This window comes from Stomoxys calcitrans, chromosome 1, assembly GCF_963082655.1.
Source record: "Stomoxys calcitrans chromosome 1, idStoCalc2.1, whole genome shotgun sequence".
Taxonomy (NCBI): Eukaryota; Metazoa; Arthropoda; class Insecta; order Diptera; family Muscidae; genus Stomoxys; species Stomoxys calcitrans.
This window is the reverse complement of record NC_081552.1, coordinates 12,627,632-12,650,404: the sequence shown is the minus strand read 5'-3', so window position 1 is coordinate 12,650,404 and position 22,773 is coordinate 12,627,632.

Here is a 22,773-nt window from a genome sequence, read left to right as displayed (position 1 = left end):
CGTGGTGGACCCCAGAGCTTGTTGGTCTAAGGAAGGACTGCAGAAAACTCTTCAACAGAGCAAAATCCACAAGAGCACCACATTGGGACATCTATAAGGCTGAGCTAAGAAAATATGAGGACAAGCTGAGAATGGCTCAGAACAAATCCGGGGTAGAATTCTGCAGGCCTTCACGACCTCGTCGGCTACATAGAGGGTTCTCTCGCTGTCATGGAATATACAATGGAAGCATTTTTTGACATTAAAGGTGCTTTTAAGTAAAACCGACTTCAATCATGAAGGAGTTGGAGTTTCTAGGCATCAACTCTACCGTAAGAAAGTTTATTTATAACTTACATATTAAAAGATGCATTACGACAGGCTTGGGATCTGTTGATCTTAAAAGATAGATCAACAGAGGAACTCCTGAAGGAGGTGTACTTTGGAATATAGCCGTTAACAATATATTATTGTCTCTGGAAGAAATATGTTGATGAGATATACTTCAGGAAGCTATACGTGCAACAGCGAAATGGGCTACCGAAAATGGTCTAGGTATAAATCCGTGCAAGTAGTTCTTTTCGACAGGAGGTACAAGTTGCCTACAGTGGAACCTGTCTCCTTGGGTGGAGAGAATGTTCCATTTACAGAAAGCGCAAAATACCTGGGTGTTTTGCTGGACAGGAAATTGAACTTCAAATCCAACATTTTGGAAGGGACAAGAAAGGCAAATCTTGCCCTATACGCCTGTAAGAGAGCCATTGGCAAAAGTTGGGGGTTTAGATCGCGTGTCATGCATTGGGTATATACTGCAGTTGTCAGACCTATAATGCTATATGGTGTTGTGGTCTGGTTGACGGCGCATCAAAAGTCCACCTACTGCTTAATACTTACCGGATCCAAAGGATGGCTTGTTTATGCATCACAGCTGCACTGAGGACGACACCATATGATGCATTGAATTTAATGCTACATCTTATGCCTCTGGACATTGCGGCTACCCAAATTGCAGCGACCCTGCCATGAGGTTAAGGGAGCTTTCTAATTGATCATGTGGCAGCTACGGACACTGTGTTATTCTTGATATAATATCCGATGTTACAGGCAGTGTGGATTACATCCTACCTGAGCCACTGTTTGATAAAAAGTACTATACGACTATTCCTGATAGAACCGATTGCAACTACGATATCCCTGGTAACAGAAGTTATATAGGCTTCTATACGGATGGTTCCAAACTAAATGACCAGGTGGGCTTTGGGGTGTACTCCAAAGAACTGGAGTACAAACTGGTTATATCGAAAAGGTTACCCGACCAGTGTGTATCAAGCCTTGCAATTAAGGAAGTGGTGGAACGGCTAAGATATAACGTCCTTACGACGATTGACATACATATTTTCTCAGACAGCCAGGCAGCCATTAAATCCCTGGAGAACGCATTTCTGAACACAAAAACCTCCTTCGACTGTTGCAGATCTCTCAAGGAGATGGCTCTACAGTTCAAAATTCACCTGTTCTGGGTGCCAGGTCACAGAGATGTCCCAAGAAATTGTAAAGCGGAAGAGGTTGCGAATCTAGGAACTAATCTACACATTCCTGTGGCATCCTTCTTCTGTTCCTGTGGTATCACAATGGTCGAAAACGTCTAAGTGAGTCTGATGGCAGACTGCCACTTAAACCTAACCATGTCTCTAATACTAAGTGCTATTGGATACATTACACATAAGTTACATAAAGTATTCTTGCTATTTTTGTGAATGGGACAGCCGAGACTCTTCTAAACATTACATAAAAAAAGACACTAGAAACTGCGTTCAACAGATATAATTGGTGAAAAAATAGCATAAATAGCCGTTAGTCCCGTAAAATAGAGAGATCGATTTATATGGGAGCTGTATCGGGCTATAGACCGATTCAGACCATAATAAACACGTATGTTGATGGTCATGAGAGGATCCGTCGCACAAAATTTCAAAGCAAATCGGATAATAATTGCGACCTCCAGAGGTTCAAGAAGTCAAGATCCCAGATCGGTTTATATGGCAGCTATATCAGGTTATGGACCGATTTGAACCACAGTTGTTGGAAGTCATAGCAAAACACGTCGTGCAAAATTTCATTCCAATCGGATAAGAATTGCGCCCTCTAGAGGCTCAAGATGTCAGGACCCAAGATCGGTTTGTATGACAGCTATATCAGGTAATAGACCGATTTGAACCATACTTGGCACAGTTGTTGAAATAATGAAAATAATAAAATACTTCATGCAAAATTTCAGCCACATCGGATAAGAATTGAGCCCTAAAGAACCCAGATCGGTTTATATGGCAGCTAAATATATCACTTAATGGACCGATTTGAACCATATTTGGCACCGCTGTTGGAAGTCATAGTCACGTCGTGCAAAATTGCGTCCTCTAGAGGCTCAAGAAGTCAAGACCCAAGATCGGTTTATATAGCAGCTATATCAAAACATGGACCGATATGGTCCATTTACAATCCCAACCGACCTAATAAGAAGTATTTTTGCAAAATTTCAAGCGGCAAGCTTTATTCCTTCAAAAGTTAGCGTGCTTTCGACAGACAGACGGACGGCCATGGCTAGATCGACATAAAATGTCACGACGATCAAGAATATATATACTTTATGGGGTCTCAGACGAATATTTCGAGTAGTTACAAACAGAATAACGAAATTAGTACACCCCCATCCTATGATGTAGGGTATAAAAATTCTAAAAATCATGTGTGAACTTTAAAAAATTTCTATAGAAATCAAATCGGACGATATACATATATGATTCGCCAGTAATGTCGAGGGTCATAAGAAAATTCTTCCCGCTAAATTTCGAGAGAATCGGTTAACAAATAAGCACTTTATTGGAATATTTCTCAAAATCGGACGAACATATATATGGGAGCTATATCTAAATCTGAACCGATTTCAAGCAAACTTCTCAGACACTGTGGTAGTTGTCGGTGAAAGCGTTATGCAAAATCTTGGCAAGATTGGTCATTGCTGTGACGCAAGTTAAAATCGGGCGATATATATATGAGAGCTATATCTAAATCTGAACAAATTTCCATGAAATTCACCAGTAATTTTGAGAGTCAGAAGAAAATCCTTCCTGCTAAGTTTTGACAGAATCGGTTAACAAATGACCATTTTATTGCATTATTACTGCAAATCGGATGAACATATGGGAGCTATATCCAAATCTGAACCGATTTTTCCAATTTCAATAGGCTTTGTCCTTAGGCTGTGCCAATGCCTGTACCAAATTTTACGAAGATCAGATGAAAACTGTAAACTGTACTTTGTACACAAGTAAACATAAACAGACAGATGGAAGGACAGAAAGCGATTCTGAGTCGATCTGTATTCTTATTAATTGGTATATCTCTCTTCAGGGTGTTACAAACAAATGCATACCCTGTACCGCAGTAGTAATGTAGAGTATAAAAATGTTCAGCCGTGGTTATCCCCTCCTAATGCTGGCGACATTTGTGAGGTCTGTAATTTGTTACGACAGCCTTGTAAAATTTCTACACAAAGAGGAGTAGCACTGCAGCACACCGATTGGACTTGGCTATTAAAAGGAGGTCACTTATCATTGAGCTTAAACATAGATCAGATAGCACTCATTGATACACTCAGAAAAATGGTGCGCATAAAATAAAGTAAAACTCTTATTCCAAACAAGTTAGCAAATTTTAATCTAATTTGGTTAAATTTTGATTAAAACAAGGAAAAAATGCTAATTTTTAGTAATCACCTGTAATAAGTGGCAAATAGTTCACTTACTTGGGTATGGGAAGTTATACATACATACTTAACCAAGTTTCTTTTCAACAAGTAAAATAACCCTATACCAAACAACGTTTTTATATTCCCATGTTGTTATGTTGAGTTCAATGCTTCATATAAACCCATATTCTTCAATTTGAATAAATAATAAATTTGTTCAAATAGTTTACGAATTTCTCAAATTTGAGTATAATTGAATAAATTTAATTCAATTACTAGTTTCAACTTAAAATTTTGTTTAAAATAAACTTAGGTTGACAGCTTTTGTAACAGAGATGATTAAATCCATTCTTCTCAGTAATACCAAACATAGCTTTAATGCAATTATAAAGGTACTTTTTAACAATAATCACATGATTAAAAACTTATAATGTCATTATATAAGAACGTGTGATTGTGACTTCCCTTGGTATAGGATAAATAGATCCATGTAAAAAAAATGTTTATTACGGAAATGCAAACCATTCTCGTGACGCGCATGTGCCGCCGACAAAAAGGCGTCAGCAACACACACCCAACGCTCAGTGTGATGTACGCATTTTCCAGGAAAGGTCGTGAATGGTAGCAAGAAAAAACAAGTAAAAAGCCGTTAAGTTCGGCCGGGGCGAATTTTGAATACCCACCACCTCGGGTTATATGTAAACCACCTTTTGTCAAAATCAAGCGAAAAACGCACGGCTCATGCCCCATTGCAGCTGTATCGAAATATGTTCCAATTTGGACCAAATACTAATAAGTACAAATCATTGTTCAGTTGTGTATAACAAAATATTGGTCTTTTTAGTAGCTACATCAAAAATTAACCGATCTAAACCATATACGATACGGATGTCGAAAAGCCTATCATAAGTCACTGTGTCAAATGTTAGTGAAATCGGATTATAAATGCGCCTTTTATGGGGCCAAGACTTTAAATCGAGATATCGGTCTATATGGCAGCTATATCCAAATCTAGCCCAATCTGAGCCAAATTGAAAAAGAATGTCAAAGGGCCTAACACAACTCACTGTCCCAAATTCCTGCAAAATCGGACAATAAATGCGTTTTTATGGTCTATATGGCAGCTATATCCAAATCTGGCTCGATCTAAGCCAAATTGAAAAAGAATGGCGAAAGGCCCAACATAACCCACTGTCCCAAATTTCTGCAAAATCGGATAATAAATGTGGCTTTTATGGGCCTAAGACCTCAACTCGGCGGATCGGTCCATATGGCAGCTATCTCCAAATTTGGACCGAGCTAAACCAAATTGAAGAAGAATATCGAAGAGCCTAACACTACTCACTGTCCTAAATTTCAGCAAAATCTGATAATAAATGTGTCTTTTATGGGCCTAAGACCATAAATCGGCGGATCGGTCTATGGCAGCTATACCCAAATCTGAACCGATCTGGGCCAAATTGAAGAAGGTTGTCGAATGACCTAACACAACTCATTGTCCCAAATTCCAGCAAAATCGGATAATAAATGTGGCTTTTAACTGAAAGTGATTCTGAGTCGATCGGTATACTTGTAGGTGTAGGGTACAATAAAATTTTTCTTAGAAGTAAAGTGTTGGCCTCTTGAAATAAATTGAATGGTTTCTCTCCTTTCCTAGGATTTGGCTTCAACATAGTCTATAAAATTGGACTCTTGCTTGACATTCAAACGTAAATTAATGATATTATTATCTGTTTATGATTAAAATTGTGATTTCTATTGTTTTGATTTTTGCTGACCATAGAAAACACGTGAGAAAATTTTATTCCAGTGAAAACAAAACCTTGCAATCAATAAACCTGTTTTGTTATAATCTTAAGCAACTTTCTATTTGTGATTGTAAGTCAATTACTCAATCTACAGCGAAATTGTATTAAAAATAATTCAGGAAACTTCCACTATATAGTTTTGAAGTGATAAGAAAATTTCTATGGTGGTCTGAGGATGTTTTTGAAAACCCCTCAAGTACAATATACCGAGATTTAAACAATTGAATAAATAAGGCATTTATTTTTTTTTTTTTGCCGGAGAACTGTTTAACACTTGCTAAGCGAATATTGGAGTAATTTAACATTTTATTGTCTAGGGTGGTCCATCTGGTGGTTGCTTTTTGAATTATAGTTTATTGGAACCAATATGTCAATGTGTCAAATGTGTAAAATATGTTGTAAATGGTGAAGACAGAATGGGTTATTGAAGGCCAGTCGTTACTGCCTTATGAATTAGGTTGTTCTTTAACGGATTAATATACTTTTTTACTTTTTTTTTTAAATGTTAAAACTCAATTTTTTTACGAGCCTCCCTATATATACCATTACCAAATATAATTTTCGCTACCCTTAGTTTGCTGTCATCACACTCACGAACTCTTATTTGCGTGTGCAAAAAAAAGCCCCCCAAAAATTTCATTTTGATTGTCAGTAAGCACTTTAATGGTCTCAATTGAATTAACCTTGAAGACAAAAGTGAAATTTTGGTTCTTTGCCACATTGTGGGAATGGTTTTTAATATTTATATTATTTGTTATAATTTTTGTCCATATTAAGTGCATGCTACAGGACGATACATTCGCCTTACCAGCGTTCCGACAGAGGTTCTAAATGTAGGGGTTTCCAATAAGAGTTGTTATTTTGAATCACACAATATGGACCTGTTCTTTTTCATAAATGGCTTACCTTGCTCTTTATTATGAAAGAAACATACGATAATTTATCTCAAAAAATTAAATTTTTCTTTGAGTACCAATATAACGCCTCCCAGTGGCGGAATTACATATCGCTCCCAATATATAGGCATATAAATATACCTCTTTTAGAAGTCAATCCACCATCAGGTACAACTTCTCAAAATATGCATGCTATAACACATATTTTCGATTTTTTTCCCTTGAGCGAAAATGCTCTTACCCCTACCCACACAACTTCTCAAAATTATTGTTTTAATATGCCTGCTTATCGGCTCCAAAAGATGCGATACTCACTGCTTCTTCATTTCTTAAAGTAGGGCAGTAAACATGACTCAATTTCAGCTCAAAATGATCCAATGCACATTAATTTTATTATTCTCTTCTATGCTATATATAACAGCAACGCGTGATTTATTGACTGACTGATCACTGCCCATCCTAAGAGGCTTAAGCCTAGACGCGGAATAAGATTCGATTTCTCGATATTCATCCGTTAAGGTACTAAATAGTACCAATATATTACGAAATGGTGCATGTTTGTGCAGGGTGTACGGAAAGTGGTGGGAGAATGATTTTGGGCTCAAATTAAAAAGAGCTCTTGAAAAATTGGATTAGTGAAAAAAATCTTCCAAAATAGTACTTTTAGTGCTGTAATACTATTTTTTTAGAAGAGTTTTTGGAAATTTTTACATTTAGGTACTAAAAAAGTACCAACAATTTTCGAATTTAGAAATTTGTCTTAAAAGACATCTGCTACAAAATAATGAGGATGAAAAAAGCAATGGAAAAATAGTACTGGTAATGGGAGAAAACGTACGTTTAGTACCACAATTGGTACCATTTGGTACTTTCTTTACAGATGGAGTTAGAGGTCTAAAATTTGGCATTTAGGTACAACTAGGGAATATTTGATGGGTGACTAAATGATCTATTTACAACTCGAAAATTTGGAACTTTCTTTACATATTGAGATCTCTTTAAAATTTGAACATGTTGGTACCAAAATTGGTACCATATGGTACTTTCTTCATAGATGGAGCTAAAGGTCAGAAATTTGGCGTACGTATAACTAGGAAAAATATGATCGTTGCTAGGTTAGGTTGAAAAGAGGATACGGATATTCATCCTCCCCAATGTTCCAACATCTAATAAACTTCCCCACATGCTATCACTTGCCGTACCGATTTTGGATAAGTAAAGGGTGATTTTTTTGAGGTTAGGATTTTCATGCATTAGTATTTGACAGATCACGTGGGATTTCAGACATGGTGTCAAAGAGAAAGATGCTCAGTATGCTTTGACATTTCATCATGAATAGACTTACTAACGAGCAACGCTTGCAAATCATTGAATTTTATTACCAAAATCAGTGTTCGGTTCGAAATGTGTTCATTCACCGTAACGTTGCGTCCAACAGCATCTTTGAAAAAATACGGTCCAATGATTCCACCAGCGTACAAACCACACCAAACAGTGCATTTTTCGGGATGCATGGGCAGTTCTTGAACGGCTTCTGGTTGCTCTTCACTCCAAATGCGGCAATTTTGCTTATTTACGTAGCCATTCAACCAGAAATGAGCCTCATCGCTGAACAAAATTTGTCAAAATTTGAACACATTTCGAACCGAACACTGATTTTGGTAATAAAATTCAATGATTTGCAAGCGTTGCTCGTTAGTAAGTCTATTCATGATGAAATGTTAAAGCATACTGAGCATCTTTCTCTTTGACACCATGTCTGAAATCCCACGTGATCTGTCAAATACTAATGCATGAAAATCCTAACCTCAAAAAAATCACCCTTTATTATATGCGCATTCGTAGCCAAAGCTCTTTACTCGGACTGCGTCGATCCTAAAGGCTTCGGGTTAACCAAGTTTATTGACGGCAGTCCTTTGGACTGCCAAATAGTCTGCTTATTCATTCCCGCTTGTCCTGTTATGGCCCGGCACCCAAAGGGTGCGGATCGTAATGTGTGGCAAAATGTTCTATTCGTGCATATTGGTATCAAAAAGAATGTCCTTTGGGACGTTTGAGTAACTAAATACACGAATAAAAATATCTTGCAGTCGCCCAATATATACTTTCAAGGTACAAATTGCACCACAATTAGTACGTTTTCTTCCATATGTCGTATTTTTGTCAAGACTGCGATTATGTTTGTCAAATTGCTTAATTCTACAACAATATACGAATTTAAAATAGATCATTTAGTCACCCATCATATTTTTCCTCGTTGTACCAACATAGCAAATTTTAGACCTCTAGCTCCATTTGTAAAGAAATTATTAAAGGGTACGAATGTTGGTACCAAAATATTCGAATTTTAATTAGATCATTTAGTCACCCTTCATATTTTTCCTAGTTGTACCTTCATGCCAAATTTCAGACCTGAAGCTCCTTCAGTAGAGAAAATACAAATGATGAAAATGAAAAACAAGCAAATAAAATTGTAAAAATGTGGAAATCACTTTAAAAAATTTGTTTAATGGGAAATACATAAAAAATTACGCCGAATTTTTTAAAAATACTTTAAAGAAAAACAAGTAAAAGCGTGCTAAATTCGGCCGGGCCGAATCTTATATACCCTCCACCATTGATCGCATTTGTCGAGTTCTATGCGCGGTATCTCTTTTTAGACAAACATAGAATTGAATAAGAACTGTTAAGCTATTGGAGCTATATCAAGTTATAGTCCGATTCGGACCATAAATGAATGGTGAACATTGTAGAAGTCATTGTGTAATATTTCAGTTCATTCGGATAAGAATTGAGCCTTGTAGGGGCTCAAGAAGCCAAATCGGGAGATCAGTTTATATGGGAGCTGTATCAAGCTATTGATCGATTCAGACTATATAAGACACGTATGTTGTAGGTCATGAGAATGTTGGAAGCGATACCAAAACACCACGTGCAAAATTTATGTTAAATCGACGAGAATTGCGCCCTCTACAGGCTCAAGAAGTCAAGACCCAAGGTCTGTTTATATGGCAGCTATATCAAAACATGGACCGATTTGGCCCATTTACAATCCCAAGCGACCTGCACTAATAAAAATTTCAAGCGACTAGCTTTACTCCTTCGAAAGTTAGCGTGCTTTCGACAGACAGACGGACGGACATGGCTAGATCGACTTAAAATGACGATCAAGAATATATATACTTCATGGGGTCTCAGACGCATATTTTGAGGTGTTACAAACAGAATGGCGAAATTAGTATACCCCCATCCTATGGTGGAGGGTATACAAATTTATTATCACTTTTTCAATTCGAATTAATAAGAGTAAAAGGTTGCTTTAAATTCCGGTCATCACTAAATCTTCTTCCTTTTCAAATCACTTTTCTTTTTTATTTTATCCATGAACAAAATTAGAAGAAATTGGATACAATGACTATCAATATTTATCAGTTGACGGTATGCATTAAAACTTAAAATACGAAGTATTCGCAAACAATTTTATTGATTTTATTTTTTTAACATGGCAGTGGAAAATGATATTAAATGCACTGGTAGAGTAGTGATGCTTCCACAAAGGATTTTCTACAAGTAGTATAAGTCGAACATAACCCTGTTTTGTCAGCAAGTATTCAACTGAAAAAAAATCTATTATATAAAAATTAAATTGTTGCGCTTTTTTTGTTTGTTAGTTTCTTTGTCTGTTCCGTATAGGCTTAAAAAACGGTTGAACCGATTTTCATGAAATTTTCACAGATTGTTGGAAGTCGGCCGGAAGGAGCAATAGGCTATATAATTTTTTGATATCACCACCCAAAAATAAAAGTGCACCGATCTGGGCAATATAGGACTTAAATGAAAGGTATTCGGGAGTAGAATACAAATTTGATATCAAAATTTGGTCCAAGTGCCTAGGGGGCTGCCCCGATCCCAAAACCCATTCAAATAGCCATATTGGACGATAATGATAATATGGGACTCGAATGAAAGGTATTCGGGAGTAGATTACGAATATGGTTAGGAAGGAGGAATAGGCTATATAATTTGTTGATATTGGCAGGGGGCGGACCCTCCCTCGTTACCCCAAAAACACAACCCAAAATCAAGGTTGACTGATCGGGACAATATGGGTATCAAATGAAAGGTATTGGAGAGTAGAATACGAATATAGTATTAAAAGATGAGTCCAAGGAACCCAGGGGCCACTTCAACCCCAAAAGCTCTCCAAACAAACATATTGGACGTACATATCAATATGGGACTCAAATGAAAGGTATTCGGGAGGAGATTACGAATATGACAAGTATTTGCGGGTCGCCCCACCCCCAAAAGGTCCGCCAAATGGGAACTTTGATTTAAAAAAAGATTAAATGATGACTATTTAATAGGTAGTCATATAGTCATTTATAGACAACTACCAAATGATGATCAATGTTATAGGCGTTAAGCCACTCCAAGCGAGTAGTAACACTAACATTTAAGTTAGCGCCATCTATTGGCTGTTTTCAAATGGATTTAGTTGATCCAATTGAAAGTAGCCAGTAAATGGCGCTAATGTGGAGAAGCCAGCATGAACCGAAAGAGGGCAGAGTGGTCAAAATTGCTCATACAGCATTTATCTTCGTTATGATTTCATTGCGGATGTTGGCGGCATTATTTTTTAACTTTCCCACTCTAAAACAGGTCTTAACAATAATTTTTAAAAACGCCAGATCTCGGAGATGGGTAGGGCGATTTAAGCAAAATTTTGTAGGCCAAAATTTTTGTTTGTAGGTTACTTTAACAGAGCACACAAAATTTCGCTTAAGTCGCACCAACCATCTCTGAGAGCTGGCGTTTCTGAAAATTATGTTAAGGGGGAGGGTCCGCTCCCCCTTCAGATATCAAAAAATTTAGTACCCTTTTTTCACCACGGGATCATTACATACCATCTCTGGAAATTTCAAGAAAATCAGTTCAGCCGTTTCTGAGTCTACAAGGAACACACAAACAAACCAACAAACAAACCTACAAACAAACACAAATTTATTTTTATCTATAAGACTAGCTGAACCCGGCCCGCTCCGCTGCGCCTTCTTTCACTCTCTTATTTTATCTGAGCCATAAACTGTCACTTCAAGAAATTAGTCCTGTTTGGGGGTGCTGGTACGGCCTTTCAGATATTTTGCGCCAATGTGGATATCATATTGGTGCTTACTCCCAAAAACCTTTCATTTTAGCTTTATATTGCTATGGTAAATATGTCCGTAAATATGTCCGGTATGTAGGTTTCTTTGGGGGTGAGGCGGATCCCTATATATCAGATTCGTGCTCTGATCTCAAATACTATTCGTTTGAGCCCCATATTCTCATTATTGGTTTATATTCCATTTGGCTGGTAGCTTTGGAGGTGGGGCCTCCCCCTAGATACCCCACCCTAATTAAGGATACAAATTTCTGTATTTAAGTTATTATAAACAAACTAAATTTCGCTCAAATCGCCCACCCATCTCCGAGATCTGGCGTTTTTGAAAATAGGGTAAGGGGAGGGTCCGCCCATAAAAGATTGGATGTTAGATCTACTTCATTCTCTTGGATTTCGTGGTGGATTGGAGTAGCCAAACTCTTTGCACCGAGAGTGGATATCGGATTCATACTTCTCTCCCAAAAACCACATTGAAGCTACATATCGCTTTAGTCGGTATATATGTGTGGTTTTGGGGGAGTTTTTGAGGTGAGGCGTCCCGGAAACAAATACAGATTTGAGCCCCTATTTGCCATAATCCACAAATATGTCCAGTTTGAGGGGTATGGAGGTTGGGGCGGCCACCCACGTACTTAGCCATGGAAAAATATCAGCATCGTGCTCTACTCTCAAATTTCTCTAATTTGAGCCCCAATTACCATTGGATTAGGGGAAGTTTATGGGGTGAGACGAACCCCAAACATTTGGTCTTAAAATTGGATGTCGAATTCGTTTTCAGCTATCAAATACCTATTATTTATCACCATAGTAGGCAATCATGACCGGTTTGAAAGAAGTTTAGAGGTGGACCCTGAAGTAATATCAGCATCGTGCTGGAGCATAATGTCAAGCATTTTGCCCTCTGACACCATATGAGAACAATATATTCGCGGTCATCTTACATGACAGTTTGGCTTTGCATTTATTGGGAGGAGAGGGTCGGTCCCCCCGACTAAGAACCAAACGTCAATTTATTTGAGTACTTTATTGGCGCGATATACTGTCCTGCGGAACGGTCAGACGTGACCCAGATACTTGAATCCTTATACCAACATTAGATTCGAAATATACTTTATATACCTTTCTTTTAATTGTCATATTATCCCGATCGAACTACACGTTCTATTGAAGGGTATTAGTGGGTGGGCCGGTCCCAGACTCTGTCCTAATTGTGTATACCAGATTTTTAGTCAACTCCCAAAGACCTTTCATTCGATACCCATTTTGTGACGTTGGACATGTGTGCCCGTTTTGGGGGTTTTTGGGGTGGGTAGGCCCCATAGACACCACAGATTCCAAATATCTTTCGTTTGATACCGGTAAAACGGTAAATATGTCCAATTGGCAAATATGTCCTGTTGAGGGTTTTGGGGGGTGGAGAGGTGCCTCAGACACCAAGGAATAAATTTTGATATCAGCATTGGACTCTACCTTTAAATAGCTTTCATTTGATATCCATATTGTTCCAATCGTTAAATTTGTCCTGCTGACGGGTTTTGGGGGGTGGGGAGGGCCCCAGACACCAAAAAATAAGCATCTTCGGCTTATCCATGCCAAAAAGATCTGAAAAAATGTATCCATTATCCATTTAAGACTTCGCTACAAAAACTTTCGGCCTAGACCACTAAACTTGTTTTTTCTTTTTATACTATCCATCATAATCTAATTTCGTCATTCCGTTTGTAAACCATCGATTGTTTGTGGGTTTGTAAATTTGTTTGTTCCGTATAGACTCAAACACGGCTGAACCGATTTCTTTCAAATTTTCACAGATTGTGGGGAGTGGTCTGGAAGGAGCAATAGGCTATATAATTTATTGATATTGGTAGGGGGCGGACCCTCCTCTTTACCCTACAAGTATCGGACGTAAATATCAGTATGGGACTCAAATGAAAGGTATTCGGGACTAGACTACGAATATGACATAAAAAATGAGGTCCAAGTAATTAGGGGTCGCCCCAACCCCAAATGAGAATATAATTCGATCCTAGCTAGATGAATCTCAATTTAAAGGCATTTGGTAGCAGATTATGAATATGACATTAAACTTTGTGTCCAAGAATCTAGGTGGTGCTTAACATCCCCATTAAAACAATGGGGGATCAAGTGATGGATATTTTTAAGTGGAGAGCGTCATTCAAATTTGTGCTCAAGTGACAGATGGAGTGAGGCGCCGCTCACCAAACGGATGTATCCTCATAGTAAAAATTTCAAACATTTTTACCAAAAAATAATTTGTTTAAGATATCGTTAAACTAATCAGAAGTTCATACGATTTCTCAATTTTTTATAACATAAACTAAAATAGAATGAAAATGTCTTTAGCGCTATATGAAGTTAAATTTTATTGAAAATTTGTTAATTTTAACTGAACCATGGAGTCACTGTTTTTTTAGTGTAGCCATCTAACCACTACTGGAGGGTGTGTCGTGCCTAATTTTCGGACTTCATTGTGGCCTATAAGCACCTTCATCTGCTTGTTTTTCTTTTTTGTCTTATTTGTCATAATGGATTTTCCTATTCCCTTAAGGTTATTTAATTAAATGACACAATTTTGTACATGGTCTATACCATTTGATAGATAGTGTAGAATTTACCTCCAATGTAAATATCTCAACCTCTCAACCCCTCCCCTCTTTTCACAATATACACGTGCTTTATAGTGCATTGGGGAAATGGAAAAATAGACAATAACACTTTCAAGAGAGTAGTATGTATAGATTAGGGTGATGACTTTTTGACTTTTTTTCTTATAAATTATTTCCTATTGCACGAATGAATGAACTTTTGCCTATTTTCGACTAAAATAACGTTTATTTCATTTAAATATTAAACAAGTAAAAGCGTTCTAAGTTCGGCCGGGCCGAATCTTATATACCCTCCACCATGGATTGCATTTGTCGAGTTCTTTGCCCTGTATCTCTTTTTGGGCAAACGAAAAATAATGGATAAGAATTGATATGCTATTGAAGCTATAGCAAGTTATAGCCCATTTCGGACCATAATTAAATTGAAAGTTGGAGACCATACTATAAGTCATTGTGTAAAAGTTTAGTCGATTCGGATAAGAATTGTCCCTTTTAGGGGCTAGAAGAAGAAGTAAAATCCGGAGATTGGGTTCATGGGAGCTGTTGAATTTCATGGGAGTTGTTCATAATTTCTGCCAAATCGGATAATAATTGCGCCCTCTTAATAAGTATAATCGGGCTATCGGTTAATATGGGAGCTATATCAGGTTATAAACCGATTTAGACCATACTTGGCATAGTTGTTGCGAGACAAAACAAAACTCGGGCTATTGGTTAATATGGGAGCTATATCAGGTTATAAACCGATTTAGACCATACTTGGCATAGTTGTTGCGAGACAAAACAAAACTAAACCGATTTCAGCCAAATCGAGTATGAATTGCGCCCTCTAGTGGCTGAAGAAGTTAAGATTCTAGATCGATTTATATGGCAACTGTATCAAATCATAGACCGATATGGCCCATTTACAATTGCAACCGACCTACACTTATAAGAAGTATTTGTGCTATTTGTGCAATATTTCAAGCGCCTAGCTTTACCCCTTCGAAAGTTAGCGTGCTTTCGATCAAGAATATATATATACTTTATAGGGTCTAAGACGAATATTTCGAGGTGTTACAAATGGAATGACGAAATTAGTATACCCCCACCCTATGGGCATAAAAAGGTCTCGCACAACCAATGTGAAATTATATATTTTCCAAACAATTTAAATTTTTTTAACCATACAAATCCAAAACGAAAAATGTGTCAAGTCTTTTAACTTTCACGAAAAACCACATTGCCTTTGAACAAAATGAGATATTGATTGCAAAAATCGGTTTATATACTTCGTTTTTATTAACAATTAAGTGAAGGCATCCCACTTTAAATCGAATGTACAGTGGTGGCCATATAATTAGGGACACCGATTTTAGTTTTGAAAAATTTACGTTTTATTGAAATTAAATGATTCAAAACATGTAAGGATGGACTAAAGTCGGGCGAAACCGACCTTTTAATACCCTACCAGACATTGGATATGCAGACTAAGTCGTAGACACTAAAATTTGCCTTAATTTGATTCGTAGAATTTCCATCAAATCCGTACATATTGGAGAAGTCATAGAGTAAATTGTCATGCAATCTTTTGAGAAGATCGAACGATAAATCCGTCAGCACAGACCTTAAAAGTAAAAATCGGGATATGCATATATATGGGAGCTATATCTAAAACTGAAAAAATTTCTATGAAATTCATCAGTTACCCGAAGAGTTATAAGAGAAAACTTTGTGGCAAATTTTGTAAAGATCGGTTAACGAAATACAAAATTATTAAGTTTGAATACTACTTAATAATTTTGGACGAAAATAAATATGGGAGCTATATCTAAATCTGAACCAACCAACCAGTTGTACTTACCGGATTGACCCGATGCAGTTCTTAATCGGCAAGGGCTGCTGCCTCAGTGTACAACATACTACTACTACAACAACAAAACCCCTGTACCACAGTTGTGGTGTAGGGTACAAAAATACACTTCTTCATTTGCAATTTCATAAATCATAATCAGGAAAATGTATATAAAAAAAAGGAAATGCTGTGGTTCCTAAGAATGGATCACCATTTCCATAGAGATGTAATGGAAAATCTAAAAGGAAGCTACTCGGGTGAATGATTACCTGGTAAGCACGGAGGAGTGGAGTACGCACTTTGAGGCGGGCATGATTTAAACAAAAATTATGACCAATTGAAAGCAGCCTTCAGCTATGATAAAACTGAGATTATGGAAACAGGGGACTGGAGAGACGACATGAAGTTTCTCATCCACCTTACTCGAGTATTCCGTCAGAGGAGAGAGATCCTATTTGTATAGTTTAAGCAGATCCCAAATATCTGCAATACACGCTGGAATTGCCTTGCCATTCTAGCCCTTCCTGAGTTTATTCTGTTACCAGGAACAGGTTGCGTAAAATCTGTCCAGTAATGTACTTACTCATGGGCTGATTATTGATTGAGTATTCATTTATTTCGCACTAAAGGTTTTGAAGATCTATCTGTAGCTCTGAAAGACTACCCAAAAGACTACCCAAATGCTTGAAGACCCACAATGATAAATCTCAACAAGGACAACCTTGCTTTAAGATTCATCCTATTCAATGACAACATGAATAACTATCGTCCCTATTGTCCACGTATATGTGTATATGTGGCTCTAAAGCTTATGTTCAATTATATAACTTAAAAAAAAATGCCCAAAATGCCTAAATAAAAATTTTAAAATCATTTTGTGCGTGAGGTTTTTTTTTAATCGAATCACCTTAAATGTAATATTTTATCTAATCTTAAATAAAAACTCATCAAAATATGATACAGCGATATGAGGTTGTAAAAAAGCCATCACCCTAGTATAGATAGCATGATGCCATAGAGATCTCTGCCACTTGCTGCTATTTGTACTATTTGATCGATAACATTTGCTTTCAGCTCATCAAATCTATTTGGACAATTACGTATGTACAATGTACATACATATGAACACCCATAAATATGAATTGTGTATATCGTATTTTAAGTTGTCATGAGAAACTAAAAAAAGATATACAGCATATGTATGTATTAACCACACACACTCTCAACCATAGAGGACGTGCCCCTCAATAGAAATAGATGTGTAAAAGTTATTTTTTGGATACAGTAAAGTCTCCCATCAACAACGAATTATAAATAAGAGACCAATATTGGAAATATCTTCAAGGAAGTGCTGTGGAATGAGAATTATAGTTTTAAGGGTACTCACGACATTACAATTTAATCGTCAAGGTGAAAGTTATATTATACTACTATGTTCAGACCAAAGCTGTTTTGAGCAAACAACTCGTTTTCCCTTTATAACGCATTGAAAACGACTCGTTTTTGCTTTACAATTTGTAATGCTATGTTCACACCAATGCTGTTTTGAGCAAACGACTCGTTTTCCCCTTAATAATGCTATGAAAACGACTCATTAAGTTATAATTTATAAAGGCAAATCGACTCGTTTGACACAAAAACGAGTCATTCAAAGCATGTGTGCCCTAGGGATCCCAAAGTCGACTTATCGATTAGTCAACTTTTTGTGTAAAAAGTCGAAAGTCACAAAACTAGTCATTTGAAGCATGTGGGCCCAAACAAATGACTAAATTGTGCTAAATAAACACAGCCCTGAACAATGTAAAAAAATAAATAAAAATCGAATTTTTACAAAAATAGTGTAAAAAAACAAAACTTAACAGATAAAGCATGAAAAAATAAATCTTGACAATAGTGAATCCTAAAATTCATGTTGGAGTGTAAAAAATGCAATTTGCAAAACATCTCATCTGGATGTTTGTCAAAACGACATAAGCAAAACGAGTCAGTGTAGTCATAGTAAGTCAAACAGCCAGTTTAAAATAAAAATCGTAACAGGAATTAGAAAACTGGTTTTAATATAATAACAACAGGCATGGCCGTTCCTAATTACAAATGCTCAAGAAACTTTTTTTGCTTTGTCTGAAAACATATGTGTGTACCTATATGTTACTTTACTTTTCATACAAGACACTGATATTAGTTTTACCGTTATATGGTTCAGCAACATAAACACTGTAATAAATAAAGAGCGATGTTCCACTGTACTTTGGCGATGTCACCAGCACACACAAACTCAAATGATTTAACAAATAAATCAACAAAATATATATTATGAATGTATGCATGTACCAGGAAAAATATACTAAACTCTGGCGAAAATCCCCCACAAACCTCCAAAACGCATACGTACATATAGATCAAACAAATACTTTAATTTAGTTGTACCAATTGAAGAAACGAACGGGCAGGCAGCCGGCAGTCAGGCAAGCCATACTACAAAGCCACGCCAACAATCGAAAGAAAACAATTAAGCGCCAAAAGAACAAATTCGAGTTGCCAGATGGCGTTTCCGATTACATTGAAAACGGGAATTAAAAATTGATTTTTGAAATAAATTTATTGAAATATAAAGACATAACTAAACAATCCTATTGAGCGGCAAGCCATATATTTAAGTTGCCAGATAGGGTTATTGTGGAGCGATTGTTCAAAACCTAAGGGAACCCTATATACATGGTGGGCTCAATTTGATTAGGATGGATCAATTTTTGTATTCTATGCAAAATTCAAATGTTCTATGCTCAAGGAACCGTGGATTTAAAATCAAAACGGAGCCTCTGGTAATTAATGATAAAATCGGAAATTTGATGGGGACAAAAACAAGAGTTTGTTGTTAATTTTGAATATAAATCGACGATATCGTGGGAAGCTTTTCTTCTATTGACCAATAGAATATTGCCTGGAGCTATAAAGAAAAATTGCATAAAATTTGTTTAAAAGAAATACAACAAGTATTTCATCCCTTGACCTAGTTTTCGAAGAGGACGATGCTGAATCACGTTACCACAGTTTCGAGTTGGAAACGCTAGCTATAGTCTATTCCCTGAGAAGGTTCCGAATTTATTTGGAGGGAATTTATTTTCATGTCGTTACGGATTGTAATTCTTTGTTCGTATTCCTGGCACCATGAATAGTCGCATTGCATGGTGGGCATTAGAACTTGAATATTACTATTACACTATTAGGCACAGGTTAGGTGCAAGAATGACACACGTTGACGCGCTATCAAGGAACGAGTAAGATTGTGAGACTTTTGCTACAATTGAGTGCGAGGATATTGACTTATTGAATTGGATATTGAATTATGCGCGTTACAGTCGAGGTACTAGACTAAAAGTCGTTTAAAGCTTCAGCTGGAGAATAATGGCATGGATAAATACGCGATGAAGAATGGAGAAGTCTGCCCAAAGCACGGAGAAAATTAAGTTTGTTTGTAGCTAGTGGAGAAATTTTATTCACACATGAAAGAGAATTACTAGCTCCCGGACATGAGGCGGAAGGTCCAGTCTTTTACTAAGAATCGAATTACTAAATTTAAAGTTCCTTATATTTTGCGAAAGTGCTGCCGAATGATCGGTATGTGATTGGGGATATTGAGAATTGGCGTATGAGGGAATCATTTTTTCAATTAAATTCAATTTATTTATTTCATATAACGTTATGAAATGTATAAAACAAATTTACAAAAATATCTTATAAATAATAAAGAAATTTATTAAACCATCTGCCGGAGTAATGAGTTATTATTATTTTTCTTTTTTTATTTTTTCCTTAATTAGTAATTAAATTCATCTATTAATATCTTAATGATTCCTTTTAGAATTTTATAAAATTCAATCAGCAAAAACCTCCACCACCATTTAGTATTCTAATAATTTCGGTTTGGTTCAAGAGAGTTCTATTAAAACGTCTAACTCGTATAGATTTTAATACTGGACAGCGGCCAATGAAATGTACTAAATTTTTTGCTTCTCCCAAATTACACAATGAGCACCTTTGTTCTTCCTAGGTCCTATATTTATTAAAGTTCAACCAAATTAGATCACCTCTAGCTTTCAAGATAAAAGTTATTTGTTCTTGGCTGATTTTTTCCGTGCAATACACGAGGGAATCATAGATGCGGGAATGATCAGACTTTGGAAACCTAAGGACATTGATGATGAGAGAGAGTTTTTCCTAATGATGGCAGAAGTATTGTGATCGGGTCAATCACAATTGTCAGATTGGACAAGATGTAGTAACAGATGTTGCGATAACGGCGGTTGTCAGCATTCTGGTGCCGGGTTCGGCCGGGCCGAACTTTGGATACCCACCACCTCTGTTATATATGCAAACCACCTTTCGTCATAGACAGGTGAAAATGCATAATTTATGCCCCCATAACAGCTTGATCTAATTATGTCCGGACCATATTTGACACAGATATTGAGTGGTCTATTAAGTACAAGTCATTGTCCAATTTTGTAGAACAAAATATTAATCTTTTTGGTAGCCATATCCAAATATAGACCGATCTAAACCATATACGACACGGATGTCGAAAAGCCTAACACAAGTCTTACTTACTTAATTGGCTATGACAGAATATTTCTTTCACTAGCCGAACGTAGAATAGCGCTCATTCTAAAATCTCTGACACCAAGTTTCGAGGTGTCACTGTGTCAAATTTGAGCGAAATCGGATTATAAATGTGTCTTTTATGGGGCCAAGACTTTAAATCGAGAGATGAGTTTATATGACAGCTATATCCAAATCTAAACCGGTCTAAGCCAAATTGAAGAGGGCTGACAATGGGCCTTTTATGGGCCGAAAACCTTAAATCGAGAGATCTGTCTATATGGCATCTATATTCAAATCTGGACCGATCTGAGCCAAATTGAAGAAGAATGTTGAAGGGCCTAGCTGGCCAAATTGCAGAAATTTCTTGGAAAACCTAACGCAACTTACTGTCCCAAATTTCGGCGAAATCAGACAATAAATGCGCCTTTTATGGGCCCAAAACCTTATTTCGAGAGATCGGTCTATATGGCAGCTTTATCCAAATCTGGACCGATCTGAGCCAAATTGAAGAAGAATGTTGAAGGGTTTAACACAACTCACTGTCCCAAATTTCGGTGAAATCGGACAATAAATGCGCCCAAGACCTTAAATCGAGAGATCGATAGCTGCCACTATTTCCAAATCTGAACCGATGAAGAAAGATGTCGAAGGGCCTAACACAACTCACTGTCCCAAATTTCAGTAAATCGGATAATAAATGTTTCTTTTATGGGCCTAAGACCGTAAATCGGCGGATCGGTCTACATGGGGGGCTATATCAAGATGTAGTCGATATAGCCCATTTTCGAACTTAGCCTGCTTATGGACAAAAAAAAAGAATTGAATGTTGAAGACCATAGTAGAAGTCATTTTTATGGCAGCTATATTAGGTTATGGAACGATTTGAACCGTATTTAGCACAGTTGTTGAAAGTTATAACAGAACACCACATGAAAAATTTCAGCCAACTCGGATGATGATTGCGCCTTCTATTGGCTCAAGATGTCAAGATCCACGATCGGCTTATATGGCAGCTATATCAGATTATGAACCAATTTGAACCATACTTAACATAGTTGTTGGAAATGATACCAAAACACTTCATGCAAAATTTAAGTCAAATCGGATAACAATTACGCCCTCTAGATGCTCAAGAAGTCAAGACCCAAGATCGGTTTATATAGCAGCTATATTAAAACATGGAACGATTAGGCCCATTTACAATCCCAACCAACCTACACTAATAAGAAACATTTGTGCAAAATTTCAAGGGTCTAGCTTTACTCCTTCGAAAGTCAGCGTCCTTTTGGACGGACGAACATGGCTAGATCGACATAAAATGACATGACGATCAGGAAAATATATATACTTTATGTGGTCTTAGATATAAGGTGACCTATATGTGTGAAGTTTCAAACGGTGATGCATGTGCCGTCTATCATGCAAAAAAAAATCTTTTATTTAAAAATATAACAAGGACCTCACTTACTTACGTATGCCGTATTTGGTACAAAGCCGTCAAATCCCACCTTAAGAAATTGCAAATTATGCAAAACAAATGCCTTAAAATCATCAATATAAAACACTGGAAGTACTCTTCAGCGTTACCTCATGAAGAAATAGACTGAAAAGTTGGAAATATTCATCGATAGACTTAATGGAAAATATTTTAACAAACTTCAATATTCGACTTTTCAGCTGATAATATCCTGTAACGAAATTAATTAATTAAAAATTTTGTTTTTCTCTTAATTTATCGCATGGAAATCCTATACTTACCTGGAATATTTAATACACATGTGTATGTTTATTCAATTTTTTTGAAATCTTTAACAAATTCGTTGAAAGTTCTCTCTTTATTGCTTTTTGTTATCAAGTACGTGAAAGTGTATAATTATGGAGTTACGTGAAAGTTATAAATTCAATAAAAATGTTTCAAAATTTCACAAAGTTCTTCAGTGCAAAAACTTATATACAACTTTTAAATTCCATTTCGTATCTAACTGAAAAAAATCAATTTGTCAATTCCAAGATAAAATTGAATAAAGTGTCTTAAAGTATAGATACTTTAGATGTATGACAAAAAAAATCACTTCTACTGCACTATCCCGATAGAAGAAAGGTGGGACAGAGCAG